The sequence below is a fragment of the Nicotiana tabacum genome, chromosome 12, assembly GCF_000715075.1.
Source record: "Nicotiana tabacum cultivar K326 chromosome 12, ASM71507v2, whole genome shotgun sequence".
Classification (NCBI taxonomy): Eukaryota; Viridiplantae; Streptophyta; class Magnoliopsida; order Solanales; family Solanaceae; genus Nicotiana; species Nicotiana tabacum.
In genome coordinates, this window is record NC_134091.1 from 44,283,791 (window position 1) to 44,309,320 (window position 25,530).

Here is a 25,530-nt window from a genome sequence, read left to right on the forward strand (position 1 = left end):
ATCAAATTTATTCCTTTATGTGCAGTTTTCTCTCTCTAGGTTAATATTTGCTAGTTTTGGACAAAACGTTTGTCAACAAACTTTTTTAGTTTTGTACTTTTGAGTACTTTAATTAAGAATATTATAGTCTATGACTCTATGCACTTGTTAGTATTCAAACGAATAAACAGAAGTTACCGAACCGAATAAACCGAAACCGAAAGGAGAAAAACCGAACCATACCGAATTTAATTAGGTACGGTATTGGTATAGCATTTTAAGAAAACGAATACCGAAAATACCAAACCAAAATGTCTAAATACCGTACCGTACTGACCTACGAACACTCCTACTCAGGGACGGATCTATGTAGAGGGAATGAGGTGATATGCCACCCGATCACTTCGGTAGAATTTCATATTAATACTAGTATTCTATATTTCATGTAAAAAAAGGTACAAAATAATTTTGTGGCGCCTTGACTAACAAAGTTATGGTAGTGCCACGGTCCAAGTGTTTCTTGGCAGGTTCAAGACCTAGGGTCAAATCTCCTCTCACTGATTTTTTAACAAAGCTTATTTTATTTTTCCTTGTTCCCTCTTTTTCCGGATTTTTGTTTTATTCTCTTTCCTCTTAATTTCTTATTTTCATCTTTGTATTCTCTCTTTATACATTTCTATAACATTTTTAGTTTGGTTATCACGTGTGTATTTATGCACCAAAAATCTTATGAAGTGAACCGAATTAATTGAAAAATGGAACGAACCTAACCGAACCAAGTTAATTCAAAACTGAGTGAACTAGCCAAATTAATTCGACCTCCTTAACTAGAAATAAGTTTACATTAAAGACAGTAGCATCTGTAACCATCAAATCCTGAATCCGCCTCTACACCTACTTCTTACACGAAAAAAAAGAAGAGAAATGACTTCAAAGAAAGCAAATCAACAAAACAAATTGGTTTTATTTCCTCTTTCCCGATGGAAAATTATTCATTCACATGTCGCTTGCATCCAAGTTCTTAATTTCTTCCCACCAAACAACCATTAGATCTATCTTGTCATAGTAAAAAGAATATAATATTTTGTTTTCAATTGATATAAATATATAGAAGATTTTTTGGAAAATTGGAACTTGGTGGTTCATTGGCTTCCGATGAATAAAATATTCTCTATTTCTCTCAAAAAGAAAAAAAAAATAGAACAGAAAAGAAATAAAACCTTTTTCTCAAGAAAAAAATAATGTGCAATAATCAACTAGTACAACATAACAACAATATATTTAGTGTAATTTCATATTATAGGGTCTAAGAAAAGTAAAGTGTACACAGACATTATCTCTACCTTACTGAGATAGAGATGTTGTTTTCAAAAGACCCTCGACTTAACTCGTCAAAGGCGAAATGACCATACACCCTAAATGTGACATCGAAAGCATGTTTTGACCGCAACGAACACATGGTTAATACTAGAAAATTATCGATTGGTGCATTTGCAAATTTTGCATGCAACACTAAATGAAACCAACTTGACAAAAGTAAATTAATTAGAAACCAAAATAACTCATTAAATTATTTGTTTGCTCTGAACGAGTAATATTCCCAATTAATGAAGAGAGTACAGAAACGTGGGGACCATCGTTTCTATATTTTTTTTCATGAATCTAAGTTACATTTACTGACCATGGACATATTTTTACACTGTTAGTGTAATTTAATCTATAATATCTACGTGACTTAACATTTTTACCAAGTTATATTTGATGTTTATAAAAGAAATTTGTATATAATACCTTTTTATAAGTGATTTAATTATACGAATATTTTTGTACTACGTTTAACTTATTTTTGTATAGTGATATCGTCCCATTGCAAAATAAAGACTCCTGCTATGCTAATAGAAATAAGCATACACATTAAGAAAAAAGAATGAGATTTTAAGAATAGAAGCTATTAGGAAATAGGAAGAGAGAGGAAAAAACGTAGAAACGAAAATTTAATGTTTTAAAATTAAATTACCTTTAAACCTTTATTCAAAAGGAGAAAAGAAAAATGTCATTGTCTTCAATACTCTTAGAAAGTTCCTAATAGTGTGCTTTTCCTAGTTAAGAACAACACCCATAATCTTTTCGTATTTTTGAATGGCTGAAAAATATGCAACTTGCTAGTATGTTATTTGACCAGTAATCTTGTGTTTTGCTTCCAGTATTAGGTCATGGAAAATTACAATAATTTTTATAAGATATTCCCACGTAAATATTCACAAAAGTCAAAGCAAACTCTTAAATGTCTTCTTAAATGCCAAATAATATGAAACCACAATTCAATCACTCCAAGTCTTGTTTCAACTAAATTTGACCTCAAATTAGCGAACAGGGCTAATTTTTATCGATTCACAACAATTCCCCAATTTTTCATCATACGATTCTTCAACCCTAACTCATTAATATATCAGTAGCAATAATGATCAATAGCGTAAGGTTCGATCGATTTTTACCTCAATGATCGATTTATAGAGTGGGAAATCTTCAACCCTTCTAACCCCAAGCAAAACTAGCTGCTGGCATTCCTATAAGCCCAACTCCCCAAATAATTTTGTAGTAGGGGTGTACAAAGAAACCGATAAATCTAATCAAACCGATAATTCGATTCAAAACGAAAAAAAATTCGATGTGATTTGATTTGTTATTGGAAAATAAAACCCTACCATAATTGGTCTGATTTGGTTTTAACTAAAAAAAGTCAAACCGAAACCAAATCAACCTGATAGTATATTTATATAATTTTTAAAAATATTTTATGCATATAAATATTTATTGTAATGTAATTTATAAATATTTCTTAAACTTTTTCACAGTTTTATCTTTTAACGCATTATTTCAAGTTTAGACTTAACATTCTTGAATGGTAAATAAATTTTATAGCCCGTGAATGTAGTAACTCAAACAAAGTTCAAATCAATACTAATGCTAACAAAAGAAATTCAATACAATACTAGGAATGACGAAAGTATTGGATAATTATTTTAGTTTTACATTGGTTTATAATGAAAATGCATAACTTAGTTTAGCTTTTTCTTTAGTGCTTAGTTATGTAATTAGTATTAGTACTTATTAGCTATATTTATTTTAGCATGATCTATATAGTATTTTTAGATTATGTTAATTTTTATTATGACTTATTAATTAGCAATATTTATTTTATGTAATGTTATTATTTTATCTTTATTATTGAATATTTTAGTATAATGCTATGACTTATCTCATATTATTGTGTTAGTTTCTTGAAAAACACATTATATAGTTGTATTTTACTAGGACTTAAGAAATATTTGGAGTACAAGTTACATATTTTATGCTATGAAGACTTACCGGAAAAAAATTCGAAAACCCGAGAAAAATCGAGATTGAAAAACCCGACTTTATTGGTTTGGTTTGGTTGATAAATTTAAAAACCCGATATCATTGATTTGATTTAATAATTAAAAAATCTGAATCAACCCGACCTATGTACACCTCTATTTTATAGTGCATTGACTGGATCATGATCCTTCTGCTTACGACAATGATAAACAGTTATCTGACCATATTCTTATGCATAAAGCAAAAAAGAAATAGAAATAAAGCTAAAAGATATCAACAAGCGCTAAAAATATGACTTGACTGCTAATTTAATTACAACTCCACTGTACTACTAGTAGATTAATGAAAAGCCAATAATAGAGCCCACACATTAAAATGTGGGGCGTTGTCATTGTGGTTCCCCAAAAGGACAAATAAATAAAAGTAATTACAAGACTAAAAAGAGGTTATTCTTTAGTTGTAACTAAAGCACCACTAGGTATATGAAGTATGATAATGACTTAAGAGAGTCCAGTTAGGAAATTATTAATGAAAAATATAATGTAATAATTTGTAGATTATAAGTCATTTATCTTGACAAATGGTGCAATGTATTCATTTATGTAATTATTTGGACTGTTAAATGATTATGGTGAAAAGAATACATTTCGTTAGGACAGTAAAACCTAATTGAGCTTGCTAGAAGAACTAAAATGAGGGTAAAAGTGATACTTCACAAAGCATATTAGCGTCGTAATCTAAAGTAGCTGTCAAACCAACTACTTCACAAAGCATATTATTTTAATCTTTACTAGTTAAATTTCAACGTTTTAATCATAAGTTTTTAAAATATCACTAATATGCGAAAACCAACTCTATTGCACAGTTTTATATAGCTTCAGCACAAAAGAAAATTTACCTTCCCTAGTAATTTAATTATTTTTCTATGTCAAAATTCACTCTAGCTGATCCTTCATAGATATGGACCACGGGATATCAAACTTAATTGGGGTACACAAAATAAATACAGCTATGTAATAGTAAACCTTCATGTAAAGAAAGTGCTAATTTTTAAGCACAAGATATTAAAAAGAAAAAAAAACATTATAAGTTAAATGTATACTTTAAATTTGAAAGTGTAAATTATTAAGCCTCCACACAGCCACACTAGTGTGGTGTCCCTGATCTAGAAGTGAATTGATTCCAAACACAATAACATAGTTAACAACTTAACATAGTTTATTTATAGGGCACTGAAGTATAGATTTTTCCTTTTAGTACGTTGCCATTAATAGAAGTTAGTAGTCAAAATTGATTGCTAACTCCCAATAGAAGCTCTAGACCCACAGTTTCCTTTTTCACTTCTACATTGGATGCTTCAATTTTCTCAATAATTGTTGAGAATAATCATTACTCCCTTTAATTGATTTTTTTTGTTGCTACTTTTTTATATTTTAAGAAATTAATCTTTTAGTATTAATTAACAATAAAATTGATCAAATTAATTTTAACTTGTTCATTGGAAATATAATAAATATTTATAGGCTCTTTATTTTAAGAGTAACTTTAGAAAGAAAAAGTTAATTCCTTCTTGATATATGAAAATATCAAATATTGTGGACCACAAAAAAAATCCAAAAAATCAATTAAAGTGGACCGGAGTGAGTACCTAATTAGATTCGTGATCTATTACTATTTCCCCTTTCATTGTCTTACATTTGTCTTTTATCCCTTGGCTCAAAGTAATTTCTTAGGAAAAAAGGTCCACTTAGACTTAATGATCAACACTGAAAATATGACACTTTAGGAATCATATAAATATAATACATAATAACTTAATCAAAGTTTGTTAATGTGTCACGTGTAGTATATAATCATGAACTTTCCTAAACTATATACGACTGTTGATATTTGTAACTTAATTACTATTTAAATCCTTATGCATTTAGAATCGCGTTTAGTAATAAAAAATCAGAAATCTTTTAAATATATATGAGATGCAATGCAAATAATGAAGTTTAGGTGTTGAGACATTATAACATCCCATGTTATACAATTTAAAATCAATATTTACAAAATTATAAGTTCTATTATGAAGGTCTTTTTTGTGCAACTTTACGTTTACAAATACTTGAGAAAAAAGTTTTTTCGAGAATTCTAAAGATAAAACTGCGTTGAAATAGGAGTATGTAGCAATTATTTGCAAGTGTGAAAAAAATAGCTAGCAATTTATTCATTGAACTGGTTGTTGAAATATGGCCCTCTTTTCAGGAAGACAAATATTCCTACATTACTACCATAACTAGGAATAATGTTGTACAGAGTCGTAGAAGTACATTGGCGTAACAAGTACAACTGAAAGATGGTGCTACTTAAAAGTGTAATATCAAAATTAATTTATTACAAATTTCGTTTGAACTCGTGTGATATTGATTTTTGAAGGAGAGAATGGTCATATCAATTGCCTGAATTTACAAAATGGAATGCCACTGATCCTAAATCATAAATATCGTGAAACTTGAATCAAAGTAAAGAGGCAACATAATAGTGATTCGTACTAGTAAAAAGGTACAATTCCCAAGTCTTTGTTTACTTTTGTAAAAATTAAAATTCATAATCGAAAATTTATCAAAGTAAATTCTAAAGAAAAAGACAAACAAAAAGAAGAAAAAAAAGGATAAGTGAGTGAGTGAGTAAAGTGGAAAAACTTAGCTCAGGTCAAAGATTAAAAGCAAAAAAACTAATCATGATTTGAGTAATTGATTAGGCAAAAGCAAAACACATTTACCGAATGATTAAAACACTAGATTGGGACAACCATCTTAAATAACCAATCACATCTAACCACGTATGAATATCACAAAGGAAAAACACGAGAGGTTTTTCAAAGTAGGTCCCACAAGAACTTTCTGACAGCTGGCATAATCCTACGTGTACTATTACATTCTTTGTTTTGTCGGTGGAAGGCAAAAAAAATGTTTTAAAAACAAAACACAGAAATAAAAATAAAAAAATTGGATAACTGTGTAGGTCCCACAAGCGGCAGCCCATGAACGTGGTGCCCGAATATCCAGTCCACCCACTTCACATCGCCGACAGAATGATCCAACGGTTATAAGATAATAATCTAACGATCAGAAGTGCTCCACGTTTCTTAACGTGGGTCCAAGAGCAAAGAGCTTAGCTTAGTGAAAACCTTTTGAGTGATGTTGGTGTGTCGCTTTCATTAGCTGTCAAGCAACAGCTACTACGTTGTCCTTATTTGGGGCCCTTTACTATTATGACGTCATAAAGTTGGAAAATCTTGAGTTTTTCTGTTTTTTACTTTTTCAGATTTTTCGATTTTGCTTTGTCTTTTTGGTATGTACTTGTGTACTATGCTAATATACTTGATTTGGTTGCTTTTACCATTTTAGACACGGCTGATGAAAGATAGAGAGCGAGAGATGAGAATTTCGAGGTCAAAGGAAGTTGTTGGACTTGAATAAAATGGCGGGAAAATATTGGCGATCCAATTTTGATAAATTTGGAAAGTGGGGGGAAATCGTATTGAAAGACTAAGGTGCCCCTATATTTTGCTAATTAAGTATTAGTATCTGTTTTTGCATGGCAACTTATATCGTGTTTGGCCAAACTTCTTTTGGGCCAAAAATATTTTTTGGGTCAAAAATACTTTTTCTAAAGTTAAACGGTTTGGCTAAGCATTTATAGAAGGAAAAAATATTTTTGAGTAGAACATAAGTAACTTTTGAGAAGCAGAAAAAATTAATTTTTCCTCAAAAAATATACAAAAAATGTATATATAACATACAAAATACAAAATGTATATATATGTTGTATAAATTTTTTATATAACATACAAAATGTATATATAACATACAAAATATGTTGTATAAATTTTTTATATAACATACAAAATGTATATATATACAAAAAATAGATATTTTTTTACTATTATTTTGAGAGCGGCTATACAGTGTCATTTTCACAACATTAAACTACTTCTCATCAAAAGTATTTTTTTGAAAAATATTTTTAGAAATAACACTTTTTAAAATAAATAAATTTTCGAAACTTGGCCAAAGATACTATTAATTTGATGACTCGAAAAATTTATAAAATATCACCAACCCCATAGCTTAAATTCTTTGGCGAATGATATGACATGACACAACCATGGCGGATCTATATGGGAGGGGGTGGATTTACGTGAATCAATACTCCCCTCTCTAGAGCGCTTGTATTTTTCTAATTTTGTTCTTAAATAAGCATGTGTAAACCTATGTTTAAGTGATCACTTCACTTTTTACTAGACTTTTGAAGTGATCACTTTTGTGAACCCATGGTTAGTGAGTGCACCTTTGCCCCCCACGTCGATTTTCTCTATTGAAGATCATTACCAATAATATTAGGTTGTAAGTGTTCATTGAAAAAGAGAACTTCAAATTGGAAAGTTAATTAATCTCTAAAACAAGTTTACATTTTGTCAAGAAATGAAGTATCGGAAAAAATAAATTAATCTTAAACTCCCATTATAATAAAAAAACTAATAATGCAAATCACATATCTACGGGAAGATAGAAGTATATAAAATTGTCTATGTAATTGGATGGATGAAGAATTTTTAATGATTTTTAGCTTGCTATAGTATAACATAAGATATTTAAAACGGTAAGTAATGATGCTATTATTCATAGTTTTTAAAGTATGAAAACTCGTTGAGAATATAAACTCGTCAACTTAGTTTATCGTAAAAATAATTATATTGTCAAATCATGCATTTATCTAAACATAATGGTGCACTCACGCTCTTAAAATCTTAGATATGCCTCTAAATACAACAAGTTGCAAAAAAAATCTTCTTTTATTCGAATCAATTTTATAATTCCATACTTAATAAAGTCTAATGTCACGACCCAACTGGAGGGTCATGACTAGCACCCGGGCCATACTTGCCGAGCACCAACGTACATTTTCTAACCTTCCTTATTATCTTTAAGGGCCGACAAGACCAATATAAATGAAAGACATGGATCATGAACATCCAACAATGAAAGATAATGTCATGAACATACGTAACATGGGACGACAAGACTGTCAAGAAACTATATATAAGGTACGAGCTACCATGGTGCCATGAAAGACTATACAACAAAAATCAGCCGACAAGGCATTCCAAACCATACATGAGTCGACACCTGTCTATGAGCCTCTAAAAGAACATAAGTGCTACAACATTGCCGGAACAGGGCCCCGACATACCCATAATGTCTATAACAAAAATGCATACCAAGACCACGGCAAGTCCGGAGAAAGGATCTTGCCAATAACGCTGAACCGGATAGCCTACTGTGATGGGGGAGCTGCGTCTACCCGTCTATCAGGACCTGCAGCACGACATGCAGCATCCACAAATAAAAAGGACGTCAGTACGAATAAAGTACTGAGTATGTAAGGCAGAATAGCATAAGTAAGAACAATAATGTAAACAGTGATAGGGAATATACAACCTATGACATCTGGGTACCTCTGAGGGCTACTGACATGAAATACATGATACATACATATATATATATACATAAACGTTTAAAACATATGCCTTTGTGGGCATCATCATCATCATATCGTACCCGGCCATAATAGGCTCGGTAAAACGTACCCGGCCATCATAGGGCCTCGGTAGAATCGTACCCGGCCACGTGGAGCTCGGTAAAATCCAACTGATCAGTGGTTGCACAATAGGTGCCATACCCGGCCAACTATAGCGCGGCTCGGTAGAGTAAAATAGATACATATATATGATGCATGCTGGACTCATTGGAATCACATTTTGAACCTTTCAGAGTGACGTAAGGTCGGTATCCTTCGTACACGTTATTAGGATTAACTCTTCATCAAGAATCTTATAAGAATCAGGAACTACCAACAACATTGATAATATAAGAATAAGAGAAGTAACATCAATATCAATCGTTTCATAAGAAGGGCAGCAATGTAAGTACTGCTAGCTTCTAAGAGTAGAGTATCTTTGGGAGCTCGTTCATTACATTATGTACAATTGGAGTCGTGCAAAAGAATGAAGGGGATAGCCTCACATACCTTGTATATACTGCCCAACCTCAAGCTATGCAAATATCACGACTCCTTAGTCTACAATAAAAGAAATGACACTATCATTATCGTTTAAGCGTCGTAACTATTATGTATCGACCGCAACCTATTTTACGATGAAACGGACAGCACCTCCCCTATTTATATGACTTCACACAAGTCAATACAATCACCAAACAGCCCAAACAACATCATTAATAATCATATTGAGCCTCCAAAACAGTCCACCAACTAACAACGTTACTACCAAGCTTTTCGATATATATATTTCACAAGTTCTAGCTTCAACGACTTAGCTGCAACTTGGATAATCTTAAATATATATCGAGTAACAGGTTCCTTACCTTTAAACAGAAAGAACAACTCCAATTTGACCTTAATTTTCCACGAAATATCCCTTCAATTCTGCCACAAGAACAAGGAAGCGAAACTAGCAATTAATTCGGGTTTTTCGGCACTAGAATTACTTTAGAAGACTTGAAATCACCTAGGGTTGATATTAAAAACTTGAAGGTGTATTTACAGGACATAAAACACTTAAAAAAACCTCCCACATGAGCTGGAATAACACAAAAATCAGCAACAACAAGAAAAACAAGAAACTTACTAGCACCACGGGATTCCCGACATTTGATTTGTGTTGTTTGCCCTTTGTTTGGGTCTTGGATCATGAGAGAACCTTGAGAGACTGTTTTTAGGGTTATAAGGTCTGAATATACTGAAAAATAATGACTTAAAACGGGGTTGAGTTATCTTATATATGTCCAAATGTCTTAAACCGCCTTTGTGGGCCCCATAGAGAGCAGCTTGGCGCACACTCGCGAAAACGCGAATATCTCTCAATTCCGAGATCGTATCGACGAACGGTTTAATGTGTTGGAAACTAGACTCATAGATCTTCAATTTGATAGGTAGATCACCCCATAATTCCAAGCACATTGGGAGTAAAATGCAGTAACATTTGACCTAAAGTTTAAGTAAAATTATAAACCTAAGTTGCGACAACTTTTATCGACTTTTATTTCATAACTCGCTTGACTTCAAGACTTATGATGCGGATATTATATGATTCAAATACATTAAAACAAGACCTCTTGGGACAGTTAATCACCTCTAGTGTTATCCGAAAATACGGGTTACAACATCCTTGATTAGCTTAACTTCAAATACTTGTTAACCACTCTTATACACCCTTGTATCGTTTAAGACCAATAGGATTAACTTATTATCATCTCAAAGATAATCTCTTCTTGGATTTACGTCGACTACCTTACGGCGTGATCTATGATATGCGAATTTGGGTTGTAACATCCTCTCCCCCTTAGGAACATTCGTCCTCGAATGTAAGGGTTTATGGGGTGTCTAACTCATCGTGGATTCCGATGGAGATTTCCGGCTGAGTTTCCCTTATAAAATGGACACTAGCCAAACTTGCAAGCAGTTAAACCCAACCTATTGCCATACAAGACTATACAAAGCATTATGGATATGTACATTATCTGCATATCACCATTTTGTATTAAAAAAAGAGTATTCACAAGCTATTGCTTATCTCATAGAGCCGTTTCACCTTATAATGCGTCCTTCTTTCCCCCGGCATCCTCGTTATCCTCACTCTGGAATAGGTAAGGGTATTTAGACTTCATCTCCTCTTCTGCTTCCCATGTCATTTCTTCTATATTCTTGTTCCTCCATAATACTTTCACGGAAGCTACATCCTTTGTTCTCAGCTTGCGGACTTGTCGATCTAATATAGCCACTGGCACTTCATCATATGATAGATCCTTTGTAACTTGTACATCTTTGATATGGATGACCCGAGAAGGGTCTCCAATACATTTCCTCAACATAGATACATGGAATACCGGGTGGACAAATTCCAATTCAGATGGCAATTCTAACTCGTAAGCAACCTGTCCAATTCGTCGAAGAATTTTGTACGGCCCAATATACCGCGGACTCAACTTACCCTTCTTCCCAAAACGCATAACACCCTTCATCGGCGAGATCTTTAGGAAAACCCAATCACTAACCTTAAATTCCAGATCACGACGTCGGACGTCGGAATAAGACTTTTGCCTGCTTTGTGCCGTCCTCAGTCGCTCTTGTATCACTTTCACCTTCTCAATGGCTTGGTGAATCAAATCTGGCCCATATAATTCTGTCTCACCGACTTCGAACCATCCAACTGGTGATCTACATCTCCTCCCATACAGTGCCTCATACGGGGCCATTTTAATACTGGAATGATAGCTATTATTGTAGGCAAATTCTATAAGTGCCAGATGGTCATCCCAATTCCCCTTGAAATCTAGAACACATGCTCGTAGCATATCTTCAAGCATCTGGATGGTACGTTCAGCCTGTCCATCAGTCTGCGGATGGAATGCAGTGCTGAGATTTACTTGTGTGCCTAAACCCTTCTGAAAAGACCTCCAAAAGTTAGCCGTAAATTGAGCTCCTCGGTCTGATATAATAGATACCGGCACACCATGAAGCCTAACAATCTCCTTGATATACAACTTCGCATAATCTTCAGCCGTGTAAGTTGTCTTAACTGGTAGAAAATGGGCAGATTTTGTAAGTCGATCAACTATCACCCAAATGGAGTCAAACTTATGATAAGAGCGAGGTAATCCAATAATGAAGTCCATATTAATCACCTCCCATTTCCAGGTCGGAATCTCTATATTCTGAATCAATCCACTGGTTTCTGATGCTCGATCTTTACTTGTTGACAATTAGGACACTGGGCTACAAATTCTGCAATAGACTTCTTCATGTTGTCCCACCAATACTGCTCCTTAACGTCATGATACATCTTTGTCGAGCCAGGATGGATAGAATATCGGGACTGATGAATCTCAATCATAATCTTCTCTCGCAACCCTGCCACACTAGGCACACATAATCGGCCCTGGTATCTCAGTGTCCCATCTCCTCCGATCTTGAAAGCTGTAATCTTACACTGCTGAATTCCCTCTCTCAATCTTACTAAGGTAGGATCTTCATATTGCCGTGCTTTTACCTCGGCTACCAAAGATGATTCTGCTGTATTCTGTACAGTAACACCTCCGTCATCAGAGTCCAACAATCTGATTCTCATATTGGCCAGCTGGTGAAGCTCTTTGGTCAACCCTTGTCTACCTGCCTCAATATGTATTAAGCTTCCCATTGACTTACGGCTGAGAGCGTCTGCCACAACATTGGCTTTACCAGGATGGTACAATATCTCGACGTCATAGTCTTTCAGTAATTCAAGCCACCTACGCTACCTCAAATTCAACTCCTTCTGCTTGAAGATGTATTGTAAACTTTTGTGATCTGTGTAGATGTCAATATGGACGCCGTATAAGTAGTGCCGCCATATCTTCAAAGCATATATTACTGCAGCCAATTCCAAATCATGAGTCGGGTAATTCTTTTCATGCTTCTTCAATTGTCTTGATGCATAAGCAATCACCTTCCCACGTTGCATCAATACGCACCCCAAACCTATACCTGAGGCATCACAATATACCACATAACCTTCTGTTCCTTCTGGGAGAGTGACCACTGGCGCGGATGTCAATCGATTCTTTAGATCCTGAAAACTATGTTCACAAGCATCAGACCACTAGAACTTAGTTTTCTGTGTTAACTTAGTCAATGGTGCTGATATAGAGGAAAACCCATCTACAAACCGCCTATAATATCCTGCTAGCCCCAGGAAGCTGCGGACTTCTGACGGTGTTGTAGGTCTCGGCCAATTCTTCACTGCATCGATCTTCTGAGTGTCGACACTAATACCCGCATCAGATATCACATGGCCAAGGAATGCTACTGAGTTCAGCAAGAATTCACATTTAGAGAGCTTAGCATATGACTTATGATCATGAAGGGTCTGGGCATAAGCCTGAATACGGGAAATATCCATGCCCTCTACCAAGGAGGCTGTTGTGCACTCATTTATCAGATGTGGTCACCCTATCACTCATCTCGGCCACCATATGGGGAGTATACCTTGATAAAGAATCAAACTATATACTATACCCTCATGCACTCATATTACCCTGTCGAAGGTTCAAGAACTTATCAGCTCTAGCTCATCGTATCTCAGCTGGTAAGTAGTGACGAAGAAAGGCCTCAGAAAATTCCTTCCACACGGCTGGAGGAGCGTTCGGACCCCTAGATCTCTCCCAACTATCATACCAGAAAACCGCTAAATCCCGTAACCGATAAGAAGCCAACTCTACTGCCTCCGTATCACTAGCATGCATAACCCGCAATGTACGATGAACCTGATCAATAAATGTTTGTGGGTCCTCCTTGGGATCTGATCCGGTAAACACTGGAGGGTCTAGATTAATAAAATCACGAACTCTCGCACTAACCGGTTTATCAGCAACACCGGTATTCTGCCTCTGAGCCTGAGCAGCTACCAAGCTAGTCAACAACTGCACTGCACTGCGCATATCGTGGTCTGTAGTGCCAGACGGTGGAACTGGATGTACTGGGTGCCTCCTAATATCCTCTGGAGGAGACGGAGAGGTATGAGACGGCATCTCACTCTGAGGCTCACTTTGGCCTGCTATGGCTGGAGGCACCTGAATGTTACCCTCGCCCACAGCTGTATCAAGCCGTTTACTAATCGCTTGCTTCCTAGTCGAAGGCATCGCTGAAAGAAAACAATGTGAATATTAGATATGAACACTTACAACTCAACTCTACGCACGATCTAGATTTAGGAAGAAGGTAACAACCCTAGATGTCATGTAGCCTCCTGATTATAAATGTGGCGCGCTACACATCCATAATCAAAACTCTACTAGACACGGCTCATAGACAACCCCTAGGATAGACTTGCTCTGATACCAAGTTTGTCACGACCCAACTGGAGGGTCATGACTAGCACCCGGGCCATACTTGCCGAGCACCAACGTACATTTTCTAACCTTCCTTATTATCTTTAAGGGCCGACAAGACCAATATAAATGAAAGACATGGATCATGAACATCCAACAATGAAAGATAATGTCATGAACATACGTAACATGGGACGACAAGACTGTCAAGAAACTATATATAAGGTACGAGCTACCATGGTGCCATGAAAGACTATACAACAAAAATCAGCCGACAAGGCATTCCAAACCATACATGAGTCGACACCTGTCTATGAGCCTCTAAAAGAACATAAGTGCTACAACATTGCCGGAACAGGGCCCCGACATACCCATAATGTCTATAACAAAAATGCATACCAAGACCACGGCAAGTCCGGAGAAAGGATCTTGCCAATAACGCTGAACCGGATAGCCTACTGTGATGGGGGAGCTGCGTCTACCCGTCTATCAGGACCTGCAGCACGACATGCAGCATCCACAAATAAAAAGGACGTCAGTACGAATAAAGTACTGAGTATGTAAGGCAGAATAGCATAAGTAAGAACAATAATGTAAACAGTGATAGGGAATATACAACCTATGACATCTGGGTACCTCTGAGGGCTACTGACATGAAATACATGATACATACATATATATATACATAAACGTTTAAAACATATGCCTTTGTGGGCATCATCATCATCATATCGTACCCGGCCATAATAGGCTCGGTAAAACGTACCCGGCCATCATAGGGCTCGGTAGAATCGTACCCGGCCACGTGGAGCTCGGTAAAACCCAACTGATCAGTGGTTGCACAATAGGTGCCATACCCGGCCAACTATAGCGCGGCTCGGTAGAGTAAAATAGATACATATATATGATGCATGCTGGACTCATTGGAATCACATTTTGAACCTTTCAGAGTGACGTAAGGTCGGTATCCTTCGTACACGTTATTAGGATTAACTCTTCATCAAGAATCTTATAAGAATCAGGAACTACCAACAACATTGATAATATAAGAATAAGAGAAGTAACATCAATATCAATCGTTTCATAAGAAGGGCAGCAATGTAAGTACTGCTAGCTTCTAAGAGTAGAGTATCTTTGGGAGCTCGTTCATTACATTATGTACAATTGGAGTCGTGCAAAAGAATGAAGGGGATAGCCTCACATACCTTGTATATACTGCCCAACCTCAAGCTATGCAAATATCACGACTCCTTAGTCTACAATAAAAGAAATGACACTATCATTATCGTTTAAGCGTCGTAACTATTATGTATCGACCGCAACCTATTTTACGATGAAACGGACAGCACCTCCCCTATTTATATGACTTCACACAAGTCAATACAATCACCAAACAGCCCAAACAACATCATTAATAATCATATTGAGCCTCCAAAACAGTCCACCAACTAACAACGTTACTACCAAGCTTTTCGATATATATATTTCACAAGTTCTAGCTTCAACGACTTAGCTGCAACTTGGATAATCTTAAATATATATCGAGTAACAGGTTCCTTACCTTTAAACAGAAAGAACAACTCCAATTTGACCTTAATTTTCCACGAAATATCCCTTCAATTCTGCCACAAGAACAAGGAAGCGAAACTAGCAATTAATTCGGGTTTTTCGGCACTAGAATTACTTTAGAAGACTTGAAATCACCTAGGGTTGATATTAAAAACTTGAAGGTGTATTTACAGGACATAAAACACTTAAAACAACCTCCCACATGAGCTGGAATAACACAAAAATCAGCAACAACAAGAAAAACAAGAAACTTACTAGCACCACGGGATTCCCGACATTTGATTTGTGTTGTTTGCCCTTTGTTTGGGTCTTGGATCATGAGAGAACCTTGAGAGACTGTTTTTAGGGTTATAAGGTCTGAATATACTGAAAAATAATGACTTAAAACGGGGTTGAGTTATCTTATATATGTCCAAATGTCTTAAACCGCCTTTGTGGGCCCCATAGAGAGCAGCTTGGCGCACACTCGCGAAAACGCGAATATCTCTCAATTCCGAGATCGTATCGACGAACGGTTTAATGTGTTGGAAACTAGACTCATAGATCTTCAATTTGATAGGTAGATCACCCCATAATTCCAAGCACATTGGGAGTAAAATGCAGTAACATTTGACCTAAAGTTTAAGTAAAATTATAAACCTAAGTTGCGACAACTTTTATCGACTTTTATTTCATAACTCGCTTGACTTCAAGACTTATGATGCGGATATTATATGATTCAAATACATTAAAACAAGACCTCTTGGGACAGTTAATCACCTCTAGTGTTATCCGAAAATACGGGTTACAACATCCTTGATTAGCTTAACTTCAAATACTTGTTAACCACTCTTATACACCCTTGTATCGTTTAAGACCAATAGGATTAACTTATTATCATCTCAAAGATAATCTCTTCTTGGATTTACGTCGACTACCTTACGGCGTGATCTATGATATGCGAATTTGGGTTGTAACATCTAAAGTTTGTGTATTATGGGGCACATCTACTACGATGGAAATTGTAGCTGAAAATTAAACGTGTTTGTTTCAAAGTTTGACTAAATCGTTTTTTGCAATTTTTTAATTCTAAATTTTTGAAAAATCGTTTTTTAACCAAATAACAACAAATCTAATAAATCCCTACAAGGAGAAGAACGGTAGTGTGTATGCAGACTTTATTTCTATTTTGAGGATAAAAAGTCTAATTCCGAAAGGCTCCACCCAAGGACATATGAAAAGAAAACAATACCAAAGAAGCAAGCGAACACAAGAAAAAGTTCTTTCAATTGTTTCAGAAACTGAAAAATTACTGAAATGGTTACTGAAAATATGTAAAAAGAAGCAACTCGAGTTTTACTTTTGTGTACGAGTAAAACCGAGTTCGATGTTCGATCGAGCTTGGGAAATGGAGGACCAAGATCGGTACATCTGTAATAGGGTAAAAATCGAAATCCGAAGTTCGATCTGACATCCAACATGGTTAGCCGAGGGCGAAATATAATATTCAATATCGGACCCAAAGCATCATCAAAACTAACCATCGAGATTATCATATTTGCCCTCCAGTCTACCGAAGGCGTAACCGATCCTGTTTCTAACGGTCTAGAAGAAAGCTCTAGCAGCTCATCCGACAAGGGTCCAGAATTCTAGTCATTAACCGATCATTATGGCGGAAATCACAGAATTAGTCAAAAAGGGAACCAACGGTCTTCAAAATCAAGCACTTATGTTTTTCATAGTACAATTAAATAATACCCTAAGGGGTAGGTCTTACTCAATATATAAAGAGGACTTGACAATCCACGAAGGATATTATAACATACGCTCATAAGCAATACATTTTTCAAGCTCCTACTCTTTGATATTTTTTTCTGTCAATAAAAGTATATTCAACTCAAGGGTGGCTGGCATTCATAAATTGAAATCATACAATTCGTGTGGTTTGCTGTTTATTTTATCACTATTTATTTTAATTGCAATATAATTTATCGTTTCGTATGAAGTTAATCTACATGTCCATATAACCACTAACAAATTTAATTGTTATCCTCTTTTGAGGATAAACAACATTAAAAATTCTCTTAAAAGGAATTATAAAAAGGACAGTTTTAGAATCAGGAGTGCGGCCTTTTCAACTTAAGCTATTCCGAGCTCATTAAATTTACTCAGTATTCAATACCCACAAAGACGTATTAGAAATATATTCTCCAAAAATTTCAATAATTTAAACTACAAATCAAGTAACCCCTTCCAAAGATGATATACACGACAATTTGATATATTATTCCTATAATCCACAATAGTAGAAACATGAACCAAAAGTTTCGATTGCAAAATACATTTAATCTGTGATTTCGTCAATTAATGTAAAGTCTTGTACAGTTTTTAAGTTTAAAATGGATTATATAGATCATAATTCGTACTCTTCTGAAGAACAAGTGCATTGGTACGTACAAATGCATTCAAGAGAAGCTGCAAGTTAGTTTGGCCAGGAGTTACTACTGTCCTTCATCAACCAGAACAATAAATAGCAAATACATAAATAAACAAGCAAAGAATATTAAAAATTATTAAAAACTGATACAAAGTTGCATTTTAGTTTCAATACTTACAAAGAAAAACTATTTCTAAATGCATGCACGTCGAAGAATTAGACGATCTGAAATAATTAATGATGAATATTTGTGAGGGCCAGGTTCACCATTTATTTTTGAAATTTAATTAGCATGACAATTATTTTTTGGCCACTCACTTAACTGCTCTTGGCTTTCATGAAAATTGAAAGGCACAAATAACAAATCAATAATATTGGGATTTCATTACTTCCAAATAAAAGTAGATGACATAGTCAATTTCTATACATAATACATCAAATTCTTTGGGGTATCAAGTTAAGAAGTTTGTTACACCATCAATTGCTGCATTTATTTTAGGCCTCCCACCTCCTCACGAGGACGCATTAACAATAAATAAGTAAAAGCCATTTAACCTTGTTTTCTTCTTAATTGCTTTATTATAATTAAAAAAGTCCGTAAAAAATAAAAGAGCAGAATGCTGTAGAGAGGCCAACTCTAATAAAACTAGAATTTCAGCTACATAGAGTTTCATTTCTAAAAGAAAACAACATAATCATGTTTTTCTACTAATAGGGATAATGAGTAGCGACAAATAAAAATTCAGTCGTACCCTATAAATACACCAAATTTAGGAGTAATATTAGTCACAAAGTGAAGGGAGTTAAGTTTGTTTTTATTTTCTTTAATTATGAACCTTCCCATGAATTTTAAAATGTTTTATTCTAATACTTGAAAATTGTTATATTTCCCATTTTAGGAACTGTATATGTTGGCACTATATACACTTATTAGTTTAATGAAAAGTGAATAAGTTCTTTTACTTGTTAACCTAAGAAGTATGACATATACATAATGCATTTCTTTGGATTCACTGCCTGAATCAAATTTATGCACACACTAACCTACATAAGTTGTGATGAGAAGATTGAGATTCCTATAATATTAACCGTATTTATGGGGTTAGAACCATAAGAAATAAATAACTTCTTGATAGGGAACTTTTATCTCTTTAATAGATTAATTCGGCAGGAATTCGAATCAATCTGCTAACGAATTTCAGATATTGGATAATCATAATCAAAATAAAGAAAAGTTATGCAGACAAACTTTTCTATCAATTTGACAAGCAATAAATGATACTACAAGGCATTGGTTTCCAAGTCATTTTCCTATCTTTTATTTCTTTTCGGCTACAAAGACTTAATTTCCTTTCTTGGCCTATAGTTTTTGTACCATAATTTTGAGTGTGTAGAGAAATTTAGAAGAACCAGTCTCATTCAAAGTAATAACAACTTGTCTTATTTGATGAATGTTTCTAAGATTAGAAATTAAAATATGCAAAACAAGATTGTGAATCGTACATTGCGAAAATGAAAATATATTTGGGGGGACCTATTTTGTGGGAATCAGTAGATTTCTAATTTGGAATCTGCCGACACTCAGCTGAGTCATGTGTTAGACAATGTGCAATTTCTATATTTAAATCCTTTTTTTACTACGTACTCTGTATTATTTTACTCCATCTATTATTTTCTGCGTTTGGACTTTGGCTTGTGATTTTGCCACCGACAGTTGGCGTAGGGTCATCTACAAGATGGTACTTGTAAACCATTATTAGCTCATTTATACTTTTTCCAAGCTTTATGACTTTCCAATTGTTGATATCCAACCATTATAAGTTGGCGTTGATTGTATTGGTATAATTACTTCTTTAAATAAACTTTGAAAATAATACGATATTTATTGGCAATATGTGGATTAAATTATACAAAAATAAAAAATACCATTAGATTTAAGTAATTCTTTTATTATTGATCATAGTATAATAATGATTTCATTATTATTTATCGGATAAACAATCTTACCAATCTAATTTCATTCTTCGTAAAAGCTCGTTTATATCTTCCTTTTTTTTTTCTGTGTGGAAGACCAAAAAAGAAAAAAGAAAAAAAGGGGTACAAAATGTTCATCATTAACCCTACAATCCACTTATTATATAATAATTCTTTTACTATTACACCGGATAAACAACCGTGGCATTCTAATTTCATTCTTGATAAAGGTTTGTGAATTCTAATTTTTTTTATTTTTTGTGGAAAACCCAAAAAAGGGTGGTAAAAATAAACAAAATTGAAAAAAACAAATATTTCCGACCTACCGGATTCGAACCAGTGACCTAAGGATTGGCTGAGGGTTTTGCCCACTACAGTCCTCCGCTCTACCAACTGAGCTAAGGTCGGATGATACACTTTACTGCAACACATATTTATATTAACTGATCTAAGGTCGGAGAAGCAGTTCACAAGTTCCGATACAAATAACAAATGTATAAAAGACTGGTAATGTAGTGGATTGAGATCAGCCTAAAGAACAAAAAGGCTAGCTGAGGCTCCTTTTAAATTATTTTGTAGAAATCAAGGTAGTAACTAACTATACTACTTAATGATGAGGAGTTATATTAAGAAATGCTATGGTTTTGTAAACCTTTTTAAACTTTGTAGAAATCAAGGTAACTTAAATTTCTTGGTAAATGTTATGTTCCAATGATTATTCTTTGTTGCTTCAACTTGAGAAAGATCGCTCTTTAAACAAAAAAGAAAAGAAAAAAATCAGACAATATCAAGGGCAGAACACATTTTAAAATGGTTAATTTCCAACGAACCATATACAGCAGTCTTCTCTTTAACAAATACATCAATTTATAAAAAATTGTATAAATAATTGATATCTTATAGTAGACGGCTGACCATCAGTCATAGGTAATATTCCAGTGCCAATGATCTCGAATTTGGTCTCTATTCTTCTAGCAGAAACAAAGCAGAATAATGAAAGAATTTCACTGGAAAAGTTGATCAATGTGAATTGAGAAATATGAGTGTACGTACAACATATGTTGCATGACGGAATCATTTTTAATGGAAATATTTTTTTCAAGAATATCTTTTATGATTTTTTTTCCTAGGTTTGGTTGGTTAATTACAATTTTTTTCATAAAAAAAAGATATATCTAAAAAATTATTAATAATATTAACGAAATCAGAAAACATTTAATAAGATTTTAAGTAATAAAGATTAATAATAACGTCTAAAATTAATTAGAGCAAGTAGTATGAAATGTAAAGTAAAAAATAATTATAAGGTAAGTTGAGAGCCATTTTTCCTCTTTTGATGAAAATGTTTTCCTTATTTTATGACTAAAAACTAAAAAATAATTTTCACATAAAAATGATTTCCATCATAACACATATCCTATTCTCTATTGAGTATTTTTTTCTTCTTCTGGAGGATGTGTTTGTGGGGTTGATAAGTAGGGTTTTCACTGTTTTCCAAGAGAATGCTTTGAATTGATCCATAAACCATATTTTTCTGTAATCTAGCATGTAATATCTCAATTAGAAAGTAGCAGATTAAGTTGGGTTTATCCGTGCATGTGGTCTCGGGGTTATATTTCAACATTGTGTCCATATACAAGACCCGAAGCACCATAAAGAGCAACGAAAGTTTATAGAGAAATGTATATTTTTAGTCGTTTCCAAAAATAATATCTGATAAAATATTTTTTTTTTATTAATATGTGTATTATATACATAATATACATATTTTATATACTTTTAACTAGTAAATACAATTAGTTTCTACCGATCGGCTAATTTTGTATTTTGCCCAAGTATATTGGACACTACAATTGACACAAAGTAGAACACCTTTAGGGGTCATCTGGTTGGGAAACAAGTTATCCCAAAATTAATTATCTCGAGATTAGTTATTTCGGGATTCCCAAGAATAGTTATACCGTGGGATGAGACATTTTAATGGGTCATTTGGACAAATAGGACATGGGATTACAAACAAGGTAGGGCCTTTGAGCCCACTATTGTACCCATTAAGGTTTAGGCCCACTATTAACTGAGATGGGCTTATAGGACCAGATTGTAGGTGTGGGCCGATCTATTCGGAATGTTTTAGGAATTTTTGTATTGTCGGTTGGTTTTTAGGCTCAGCAGCTAATTGTAGGGTCCTCCTATTTGCTACTCTTCATATTTTCAACAGAAGTACAAATAAATTTTTTCTTAACTATATTCAGAAAATAAATTGGATTGAAACCTCAAATTCTTGATCATAGTTGGCCCAATTATTCTGAACTAAGAAAGGGCAAAATACAAAATTGGCCGTGCCGAAACTAATTGCATTCGCATGCCCAAAAGTATATGCAATATATATATATATCAGATATTATTATTGGGAGCGGCTAAAAATATACATTTCTTGTTAAGAAACAACTGTTATAGATTCTGTTAGTTTTATCTGGCTTTGGTCTTAATGCTTTATTGGGCCTAGTAGAGCAACTCTTTTGGGCTAAATTCAACAGATTGCTATCCAATCAACATGGGCCAAGCCTCTTGATTCAAGTCAAACCGAACACTCAAGCTGTATAAGTTATGAATCTTGTGTTCAACACCAGATAACGAGAATAACTCAGCAAAATGAAAATGGAATAACAATAACATATAAAGACTATTTCAAGTGAATATACTCTAATGAATAATATAAGAATTATATTGTGTGCAGTCATTTCTAGGTGAATCTCTCCTATATTAATATTAAAAAAAAGAAGGGAATCTTTGGCATCCCATTTTTTTGAGATTTCAAAAGTTATCGTCAGTTGGAACTTTGAATCTCACCCTTCCTCTTTTTGTTTTATCTCTTATTTATTTTTTGAAGGTTCTTGATTTTGTGGGCCATGAATAGAAGCAAATATAAATAAAGCAAATGGTTTTAATTTTCTCGTTTTAATCTTTAAAGAATTAGGTGGTTAAACTAAGATGATATTATGAAATTTTACACTTTATGTAGCAAAGAAAAAGGTCTACGAATTTGCTGTGAATACTAAATCTAGAATTTGGATTGATGAATTTTCTTTTAGATATTTGACGTCTAAATTTTAAATATCTTTTGCTCAACTCAAAAAAAAAAAAAAAAAAGGAAAAAGTGTGAAAATACTAGCTAGTTCTATTTTGAAGCTCCTTCTGAGATATAACATTTTAGCGGTATCATATTATCAAAGACCTTTCGATTATAGTCAGAGATATTGGCTAGAGAACATCTAGTTTAGGTTGGAATTAGTCTAAAATAAGTATATATCAGTTAGGTATCGATTCGGTAGCTTATTTGTATAGTAGACGGAAAATCCATACATATAATTCCTTTTGGTGATCATAACTAGCTGTATGATTGGATTCCTTTTAGTAATTATCCAAAACGTTACGTTGATTAATATTTCAATCAAACAAATGAATCTTTGATTAGGTTCCTAACTTTTCACATTACTAACTGATGAAATCATGAATTAAACTTATTATTGTGTATATCAAATTCTTAATTAAATTCTGCCTCTTCAACTTACATCAGTTACAGTCTCTATAGCTTACTTTACAACCTATAAATCACCATGTCTAAACCTTCATTTCCTTCACCATATCCCTACCACGCACTCTACACATATTCTGCACTTCATTTCAAGAATAAATAAATAAATAAATCAATGACAGCTCCTTTCAAACTTCCATTAGTACTTTTAATCTCGTGGCTTCTGACAACAACAACAACAACGGCAATAAACTTGTCCAAAATGAAATTAGGACAAGACATTGTTGCTAGGCTTCAACTCGAAGGCGGCGAAAATGGAGGAGAAGGTAGCATGCCAGTGTGTTGGAATGCATTATTTGAAATAAAATCATGCACAAATGAGATCATACTTTTCTTCTTCAATGGTGAATCTTATTTAGGGAAAGATTGTTGTAAGGCTATTAGAACTATTACTTATAACTGTTGGCCTTCTATGCTTACTTCCATTGGTTTTACTGCTGAGGAAGTTGATATTCTTCGTGGTTATTGTGGAACTCCATCTCCTCAGCCTGCTGTGGCGATTAGAGTTTAATTAAGAGGATTTTATGACAAGGGTTTTATGCATGGGAAATAGTCTTGGATTTAATAATTTTGGAATGTGCTAAATTTGGTTATGATATGAACAACTTTTATTGGATTCCTGTGTACTTTAATTTTTTATTCTCTCGCTTTCTCTTTTGCGAAATATTCTTCATTAAAGTTTTTTTTTTGTTGTTGCATGAATCATGATAATAGAAGAGAAATTTTACTTTATAAGTCACACAACCAACAATATTTGTGTGAGGCTCCTTTAAAATTTGACAATTGGACTACTTGTCCCACTTTATTAATTTTGTAAATTCTTACCAAATTCAGATATTCTTCTTCTCTCCCCCTCCCCCCACCCTTCTTAAAACCAAAACCCAAATTTTTTGTATAATAAATGTTTCATAACAGTTTTCTGATTAACAACTAAATATGGATCATATATTCATACTTTATTATCAATTCACGCTCTTTCTTCTTCATGAAACAAAGATCCAATTTGCAAGTTGCATTTGCTACCACTCCAAACTAAAAAGTGCCTCAAAAATAGCAGACACATGAATTTCAACCCAAACTGGACGACAAAGGATGTGATATGATGCAAAGATTCAAAAAAATAAATAATAGAATTAAATATTCCATCCGTTTCAATTTATGTGAACCTATTTGACTATGTATGTGGTTTTAAAAAAATAGAAGACTTTTGAATTTGTAGCGTAAAATGAGACACATATAAATTGTATGACTTTAAATCATTGCATAAATGTAAATTGTTTACAAATATGAAAAGGGGTTCATTCTTTTTGACATAGACAAAAAAGAAAATAGATTCACATAAATTGAAATGAAGAGATAATAAAAGAATAATTCAAGAAGTGAAGAAGACCCCAACAATTTTTTTTTAAAAAAGAGAGTAATTTCCCCAACATTTCTTTTTTGTGGCCTTGAGAATGCTAATTTAAGTTGTGAATTGTTAATGGTGTTTTGAGATTTAGGCTAACGAAGATTTTCTTTACAAATATTTTGGCTTTGCTTTGAATTTCGGGGGATGGGGTTGAGAAGAAGATAACCAAGGAAGAGAATCTGAATTTGGTAAGAATTTACAAAATTTTAACTTGCAAATTAAAATGAATCTTTGTTTTATGAATAGGAGATGGTGTAAATTGATAATAAAGTATGAATATATGATACATATTTGG

At 33.8% G+C, this 25,530-nt stretch overlaps 1 non-coding gene across 1 annotated transcript; it reads right to left on the reverse strand.

Moving 5' to 3' along the window:
• Positions 1–20,548: 20,548 nt before the first annotated feature.
• On the reverse strand, positions 20,549–20,640 carry TRNAY-GUA (transfer RNA tyrosine (anticodon GUA)). The gene is given in 2 exon segments: positions 20,549–20,584; positions 20,604–20,640. It is a non-coding gene; the product is annotated as a tRNA-Tyr (tRNA).
• Between the last annotated feature and the right edge of the window lie 4,890 nt (positions 20,641–25,530).